Below are 8,669 nucleotides of genomic sequence, written 5' to 3'. Positions count from 1 at the left end.
TGTTGATTCTTTTTTGTGGTCGAGGGGATCACATAACCATCAATAATCTCACCCATCTAATAATTTTCTCTACTTAGAGTTTTTCTGTAATAAACAAGACTACCGGTGTCTATGAAACTAAGTGCCAGCTTGACAAACCCTAACCGTACATAAATTAGGGGGGAGGGGGCACGAGAAACCCAGACAGTTGGAACCCTAACCGTACATAAATTAGGGGGGCGGGCACGAAACCCAGGCAGTTGGAAATAGCAATCTGGCTTCTGTAGACTTGGTTTTAGTTAGTATTGCCATTATAATCATATCATCAAGCCATATAAATTTAAATGCAGCATTTGGCATAATCACTCCGTTTTCATTTCATGACAAATGGAAGCATTTATAAGCACACTGAAAACCCACCAGTGGTATAGGTGGATGAAATCAAGAGCAAATGCACACTCATTTTTGTATATGGCCTCCTTTTGGTAACCAGAATTGTAATCATAAACTTATTTAAATATAAATTAGAAAATAAAAGATTATAAGTTACCATCATACTGGACCAAGATATGAACTAAACAATTTATGATGGCAATGCTCATGATAAACATTATCAAGACCAGTGAACCCACATCTGAGGTTAAGTTAGGGGATAACTAACTTTCATATAACCAAGAATTTACAACATGTGCCTAATAACCATATGGAGTCTGTGTTCTTACTTGAAAATGGAGATGTCTTCTTTTTTTCTTTTTTTGAATTAACATTTCATTTATTTATTTTTATTTTTTTATTAAATACTTTTATTGTGGGCTCTTATATCTCTTATCACAATCCATACACTCATCCAGTGTGTCAAGCACATTTGCACATATGCCACCATCATCATTTTCAAAGCATTCTCTTCCCACTTGAGCCCCTGATATCAGCTCCCCATTTCTTCTCCCTCCCTCCCCAGGCCGCCCTCCTTCACGAACACTTGATAAGTTGTAGATTGTTTTTTCCATATCTTACATCATCCTCCATCACCCCTCACCCACTTTTCCAATATTTGAATATTTGTCCCCCTGGGAGGGGGTTCTAATTGATCCTTGTGATCAATTCCCCCTTTCTCTCCCCACCCTCCCCTAATCCTCCTGGTATCTCTACTCTCATTGTTGGGGTTTGCCTATCCTGATTCCCTGTGTTGCAGGGTCTTATCTGTAGCAGTGTGTATGCTCTGGTCTAATCCGATTTGTAAAGTAGAATTGAGGTCATGATAGTGGGAGGAAGGAAGCCCCAAAGAACTAGAGGAAAGTTGTGTGTTTCATTGGTGCTTTACTGCATCTTGACTGGCTCATCTCTTCCCTGTGACCCCTCTGTGAGGGGATGTCAGTTGTCTACAGATGGGCATTGGGTCTCCACTCCATGTCCCCCGCCCCCATTCACATTGGGTATGATTTTGTTCTGCATCTTAGATGCCTGAAACCTGATCCCATCAACACCTCATGATCACACAGGCTGGTGTGCTTCTTCCATGTAGGCTTTGTTGCTTCTCAGCTAGATGGCTGTTTGTTTATCCTCAACTCTTTAAGACCCCAGATGCTATATCTTTTGATAGCCGGGCACCTTAGAGTATGAATTTCATTTAAAGAGCCTATCTGAACACAGACATGTGAGCTATCAAATAGCAGAAGATCCACTGAGCTAAATAATGAGGATAAAACTTAAATGATTAAACTTGGTTCAGAAGTTCTGATGATATTTTAATAAAAATACAATAATTCCAATATAAAGCTAATGTCTCAACTATCCATAACAAGTTTGTAATCAAAACAAAAACTCACACTCACTGCCATTGAGTTAATTCCAATTCATAGTGACCCTATAGGGCAGTGTAGAATTACTCCTATGGGTTTCCAAGACTGCAATTTTAAAAAAATCATTTTATTAGGGGCTCTTACAGCTCTTATAACTATCCAAGCATCAATTTTTATCAAACACATCTGTGCCTATGTTGCCATCATCATTTTCAAAGTATTTTCTTTCTACTTGAGTCTTGGTATTAGCTCCTCTTTTATCCCTCCTTTCCCCACCATCCCGCCCTCGTGAACCCTTGATAAATTATAGATTGTTTTTATTTTCATATCTTACACCATCTGCTGTCTCCCTCACCTACCTTTCTGTTGTTTGTACCCTTGGTGGGCGGGGGCATGTTATATGTTGATAATTGCTATCTACCCTTCTCATTCACATTGATATGATTGTTTGTTTGGGCTCTTCTGATGCCTGATACCTGATCCCATCAATGCCTTGTGATCACACAGGCTGGTGTGTTTCTTTCTCGTGGGATTGTTGCTTCCTGCTAGATGGCCAGTTATTTATCTTCAAGCCTTTAAGATGCCAGATGCTATATCTTCTAATAGCTGGGCACCAGCAGCTTTCTTCATATTTGCTTATGCACCCATTTTGTCCTCAGTAATCATTTCGGGAAAGTGAGCATCACAGAATGCCATGTTATTAGAACCAAGCGTTCTTGCATAAGTAGAGGCCCAATGTCCATCTGCTTCCTTAATACTTAACATAGAAAGATATGTACATAGACCTACATCCCTATTATTATATATTAATATATTTACATATATACATGACTACAGTTTTATGGCAATAGGAAGCTTCATGTTTCTCTCATGAAGTTGTTAGTGGTTTCAAACTGCTGACCTTGAAGTTAGTTTCCAAACTTACAACCTACCACACCATCAGGGTCCTTGGAATTTTGTAAGAGTTGTATTTAAAAATTAACCATCACCCACTTTGTCGGACAGTGTAAGACATGACAAAACAATAATAATGTATAAATTATCAAGAATTCATGAGGGAGAGGGGAGGCAGAGGAAAAACGAGGAGCTGATACCAAGGGCTCAAGTAGAAAGCAAATGTTTTGAGAATGATGATGGCAACAAATGTACAAATGTGCTTGACACAATGGATGGATGTATGGATTATGATGAGTTTATGAGCCCCCAGTAAAATGATTTTTTAAAAAGAATATAAGGAAAAAAATTAAAATTAATCATTAATATCAAATAAAAATTTAATCCATTCTAGGGATATTTTTCTGACTCTATTTTAAAAAATGCTTAAGTGGTGATGGGTTGCCTGGTAACAACAGGTCCAGGTGGTCCTGGGTGCCATCGTGTGGGCAGTGAAGGCCCAAGAGATTTGTGGCCCAGAATATCCACCAGGGTCGTGTGTGTGTGTGTGTGTGTGTGTGTGTGTGTGTGTGTGCGCTATGGCTGTGGCCAATGCAGTGGTCATGCAGTCCAGTCTGGAGGTCAGCATGTCTGGGTCGCTCAGCGAAGGGGCTGGAGAGGTGGTTGTGGAGTGCAGGCCTGGTGCAACCTACCACATGTTCCGGGTGGTGGGGGAGCTGGCGGAGAAAGGGAAGCTGCTCTGCTTTGAGGAGGAACTCCTCTGGAAGAGAACCTGGAGCCCCAGTCCAGACATTGCTTAGCCCTGCTTGCCAACCCTGGTGAACAGTTCTACACTCTTGCTGCTTGGCTGCGTAACAGAGCAGGACGTCCCTTTGAGCCACCCCAAGAATACGAGATTCCTGATGCAATCTCATCCAACATATGATCAGAACTTTGATCATTTGGAAGAACTGCAGATGTTTCCCCTTCAAAAGTCAAGTCCGGTTAGGGAGAACATGCATGCTTTGTTCATAATTGTTTAGCTGAAGAAGCATTAGAATATATTGGTTTCACCGGGCAAAGATCAACATACCCAGCAGAAGAATGAGAAGAATCCAATGTGTTCAGGAAGATGATGCAAAGTTAACATTAAATAAATTGGACTAAGAATCAGTGGAGGAGGAGACAGACAATGAAGAAAACGTCATTGATCTCAATGTTTTAAAGACCCAGACCTACTGCTTGGATCTGACCGAGTCTGCCACTGGGAAGACATTTTGGAATCCACAGCAGGTGCAGTGGAATGGAGTCTAGAAGTGGAACGTGGACTGCCACAACTGACAGAGACAATCAGAATTGACAGTAATGATTGGAGAGTCCAAGTCGACCAAAAGCACCAGCATAAAAGTGGAAATGAATCTCCTCTGAAGGAAACCACGGGCGTTTGGGACAAACTCCACAATGACATTAGTAGAACTGGAGAATGATTGGCAACCAAGAGAAGCATATCCACAATCCACTGGAGCACCTGGATCAAGAATATCCTGTGCTCAAGCCCAGCTACCTGAAGCAATGGAGTAGTACCACCAGGGAAAGGGCAGCGTCACTGACAGGACCCGACTACTGTCTGAGGTTACGGAAGAATTAGAAAAGGTAGCGCAAGAAACGGAAGAAAAAGGCAGCAGCATGACGGAGGGTGCTGTTCTTGGTGAAGATTAAACAGAGCTTAACATAACAAGCAAGAAACCATTCAGATAGAGATTAGAATCAGAGTTGTGGAACATACTTTACTCCCTTCGAAACTAAAGGTGAGGTCCAATGTGGCATGCATGCAAGTTATTCTAGAGTCTGCCATAGGATCGTATTAAAACATACTGTTTTCCATGAATATGGCTATTTTTTTAATTTGAATGGTATTTCATATGGCATAGAGTTCTAAACACTATTACATACGCCAAAAAGTATGTTAAGTGGATATTTTTATATGTATACACACGTATCTTATAATGGTGATTATGGATGGCAAAAGTCTTTTAATTGAACACAATATTTAATAAAGTAATGAAAATTCTCACTTTCAATAAATGATTAAATTTCAAATCTTAAGTATTTTTATTTGGGAGAAGTTCAGTAAATTCACAAAATGAAAGTATCTACTATCTCCAATTATTGAATAAAATATATAATCCTTAAATTATTTTATTATGCTCCCATGCTTGAAAAATTACCCATGTCAGAATAGAAATTGTGATCATATTTCAGCATCCTCCCTTATGATGGTATAAAATATCACACTGATCAAAATCATTGGTAAATTTTTTTCAAATATGCAAAAACATATTCAAAAGTATCAACAAAAATAAAAAATATTTTTATATACAAACATTATAAACTATTGGGCTAAAAATCAGCTTGTTTTCATTGAAAATGTTAAAACATGAGCACAATGTTCACACATTTTCTAAATAACATATAATAACATTTGATAATTCTATTTTATGTAATTATTTATGATTGGGATATTTGGTTTCCACGACATAGCCTTGTTCAGTGAAAAGGGGCAACTAAACTCGAAGGTTAGTAGAAAGAAAGAAAATTAAAATTTTCCTCAGCTTATTTCATTTACTGAGCTTCTTCTGGTGCATTGCCAGCAGCTCTAACTCTAGAAGTTGTCTCATTACCATAAATCTCAATAGAAAGCAGTTCCAATGTTGGAACCTAGACAGCTGTAAGGCTTACAGACCATTCTTCAACTCTTGTGGGAACAGAGGAGCTGTCCAACCATTTGAGAAGGTTGGAAACTTTCTTGGTGTTCACTAACACAAATTAGCCATATTATCTTCTCCTCTGGCTTCCCAAATGTAAAAATTATTTTTACTAAGTTGTATAAAATATCTTCAATTCAGAACAGAAGGATTCTAAGTGTCCTCATTACGTAAGTGAATCATCGAAGGTCTACTATGAAGACTACTCTAAAACAACCCCAACTCGCGGCCTTCAAGTCAATGCTCAACGCCCTGTGGGTTCCCAAGTCTGTAACTATTTATGGGAGTAGCAAGCCCAGTCCTTCTCCTCAGGAGCTGCTGGTGGTTTCAAACTACTGACCATGCAGTTCAAAGTCCAATGTGCAACCACTTGGACTATATGATTGTAACATTTCGTAGGATATTGTTCACAGAATTAAACTTTAGTTCTCAAATTAAAATATAAAATACATGAAATTTTTTCATTCTACACTTACTATAGATCTACCATCCCAGACCTTGTTCATTTTTCAGTTTGGCAATGAGAACAGTTATTTTTTTCAAGAATCAGTTTGCTTTCCCTTCTCTGATCATGAAAATTAAGTTTTCTTGCCTTCTTATGGATGTTGTTAAGTGCCGTGAAATCTATGTGCAACAGAATGAAACTGCTTGGTTCAACACCATTCACATAATTGTTCCTATGCGTAAGCTCATCCTTGCTGCCCTAGTGCCAATGTGTCTTTTCCAAGGTCTTCCTCTTTTTTGGCTGCCTCTTTACCAAGCATGATGTCCTTCTTCAAGCGCTGGTTTCGCCTGACAGGTTCCAAGTAGGTGAGATGAAGGAGTATTCTGGTTTTACTTCTTGCAAGACAGACTTGGTTCTTTGGGCAGTCCGTGGTACTTTCAATAAATTCACCAGCATCATAACTCAAATGCACTAATGCTTCTTCAGTCTTCCTTCCTCAGTGTCCAACTTTCACGTGCGTATGAGGCGGTTGAAAACACTATGGCTTGGGTCAGGCATGCCTTAGTCTCAAACTAACATCTTTGCTTTTCAACATTTTGAAGAGACCTTGTGCAGCAGATTTATCGAATTTAATATGTCATTTTAATCTCTTGGTTGTTTCTTCAATGAGCATTGATTGTGGACCCAAGCAAGATAAAATCCTTGCCAACTTCAATCTTTTTTCCATTTATCATGATGCTACCTATTAGTTCAGTTGTGAGAATTTTAGTGTTCTTTATAATGCATTGTAATTCTTGAAGACTGTAATCCTTGATTTTTATCAGCAAGTGTTTCATGTCCTTCTGACTTTCAGCAAAATTGTGTCATCTGCATATTGCAGGTTGTTAATTAACTTATTCTCCAATACTGATGCCACATTCTTCTTCACATAGTCCAGCTTCTCTGATTATTTGCTCATCACGTAGATTGACTTACAGTAGTGAGAGGATACAACCCTGATGGGAACCTTTCCTGATTTTAAAGCATGCAGTCAGTATTCCTTTGGTTTGTTCACACAACTGCCTTTTGATTCACATACTGGTTCTGCATGAATACAATGAAGTGTTCTGGAATTCCCATTCTTCTCAAGGCTGTTCATAGTTTGTTAGGATCTACACAGTTAAATATCATTACATAGTCAATAAAACATAAGTCATTGCTGACTAATCTTTTTTTTTCTGAAAAGGGAGTGGTAGACCAAATAAGTTGGGAACCTATGCTGTAGATCATCTATCTACCAACCAAACAATAGCCAGGCCTATATGCGAACAGTAACTTCTCTGAGAAACATGCTTCTCAGCGCAATCAACCAAAAGGGCAGCATTTGCCCCAAATCAAAATTCAGAACTCAGAAAAAAAAAGGACAAACGGAAACAGAGAACTCAGGGAGGAAGTAGGAAGAGTGCTATTACAATCAGGGAATTGTTGCTCCCTCAAACAGCAAATGCCACACACACAAATGTGTGCAAGTTATTGAATGAGAACTTTGGTTTTTCTGTGAACTTTCACCAAAGTCACAATAAAATATTCAAATGAAACTAAGAATACTATTAAACTGTGTACTTGGCTCTTGAGGTTATACCCCACCAATATATGTTCACTTGTATTAATCTGGCAATTACTCAGAGCTATAAGATCAAGATAGCAAGAAATTCAGTGGCAGAAATTTTCAGCAATATTTATTTTAAAATATGTTTTATAAGCTTTGTTTTTTTTGCTTCAAGCTCTGTTCATAAATTAGGCAAAAGCAAATAAATAAGTAAATAAATAACATTATAAAATATAGTTTAAAAGAAATAAGCATGTTACTATCTTCATTTTTGTCCAGGAAATTATTTAATATCTGGATTTTTTTGCTTTTATTTTTGCTGTGCAAGCTGATAAAAACTGAGTATTATTTTAACTCTTAGAATTTCTAAACTAACTGCACTGTCTTCCAGAAGAGTTTTTTGTTGTTGTTTTAACAAGGGGTATCAACCCCATATCTTTGTTTACTTGACAGGCTCCCTGGTTTCACAAACAATATCTATAAAACCTATCTGAATTTACCAATGTCAATCATATGTATCAAAATATATCAAAATTCTGACCCATAACAGAATAACTTCTTATTCCTTTAATGGATCATACTATCTAACTGACTGGTGGGCCTATTTGCCTGCATTTGAAAATTCAGCAATTTTTCCTTCATGACCAAATGTATGCTTCCCATCTTTCTTTCTGATTCAGAGCCAGGTCACTGCTTCTTTCCTCTTCATGGTCTACCCGCTCACCTTCCTGGGAGAGTCTCTGTTTCTTCCATCCAAATGGACGACCAGAGAAGGCTATGGGTCTGAAAACACGGTAGTTGGGTATCTGTGTAGTCGTAGGTACCAACGTAGAACAAGACTGTAATCAAAACATTAATAAATTCTCTATGGATGCCACAATGTTTTTTGTCTAAAAAACAGATCAAAGTGATATAGTAATACAGTAAAAAGCCTGAAAATCTAAATTAGGGCATGAAACTTTCCAGTACTCAAGCTTTGAAATTACTAACTTTCCTAAACTATTCCTGAAAAGAAAACATTACAATACCAATTTGCAGTAAAATGAAATATATGGATATCCTTCATTTCCTTTGGGATGAAATATACCATTATCAAAGGAAAGGAAACCAAGATCCATGATCTGGTTTTTTGAAACTTTTTTCAGTTAACGTATCATCATACAGCATTGATTGTCCAAGCTTAAGGGAGTTATATGTATTGTTGAATAGCAGTTTACTCA

The 8,669-nt window shown here is 37.9% G+C and overlaps 1 pseudogene; it reads left to right on the top strand.

Annotated features, from left to right (window-relative positions):
• The first annotated feature begins 3,250 nt into the window (after positions 1–3,250).
• LOC101643339 lies at positions 3,251–4,519 on the top strand (annotated as a pseudogene).
• The last annotated feature ends 4,150 nt before the right edge of the window (positions 4,520–8,669 follow it).

The sequence above is a fragment of the Echinops telfairi genome, unplaced genomic scaffold (assembly GCF_000313985.2).
Source record: "Echinops telfairi isolate 266 unplaced genomic scaffold, ASM31398v2 ScPeMD7_3533;HRSCAF=4204_0, whole genome shotgun sequence".
In the NCBI taxonomy this organism is placed as follows: domain Eukaryota; kingdom Metazoa; phylum Chordata; class Mammalia; order Afrosoricida; family Tenrecidae; genus Echinops; species Echinops telfairi.
Note: the sequence above shows the minus strand (reverse complement) of the source record. Positions and strands in the feature narration are given on the sequence as shown.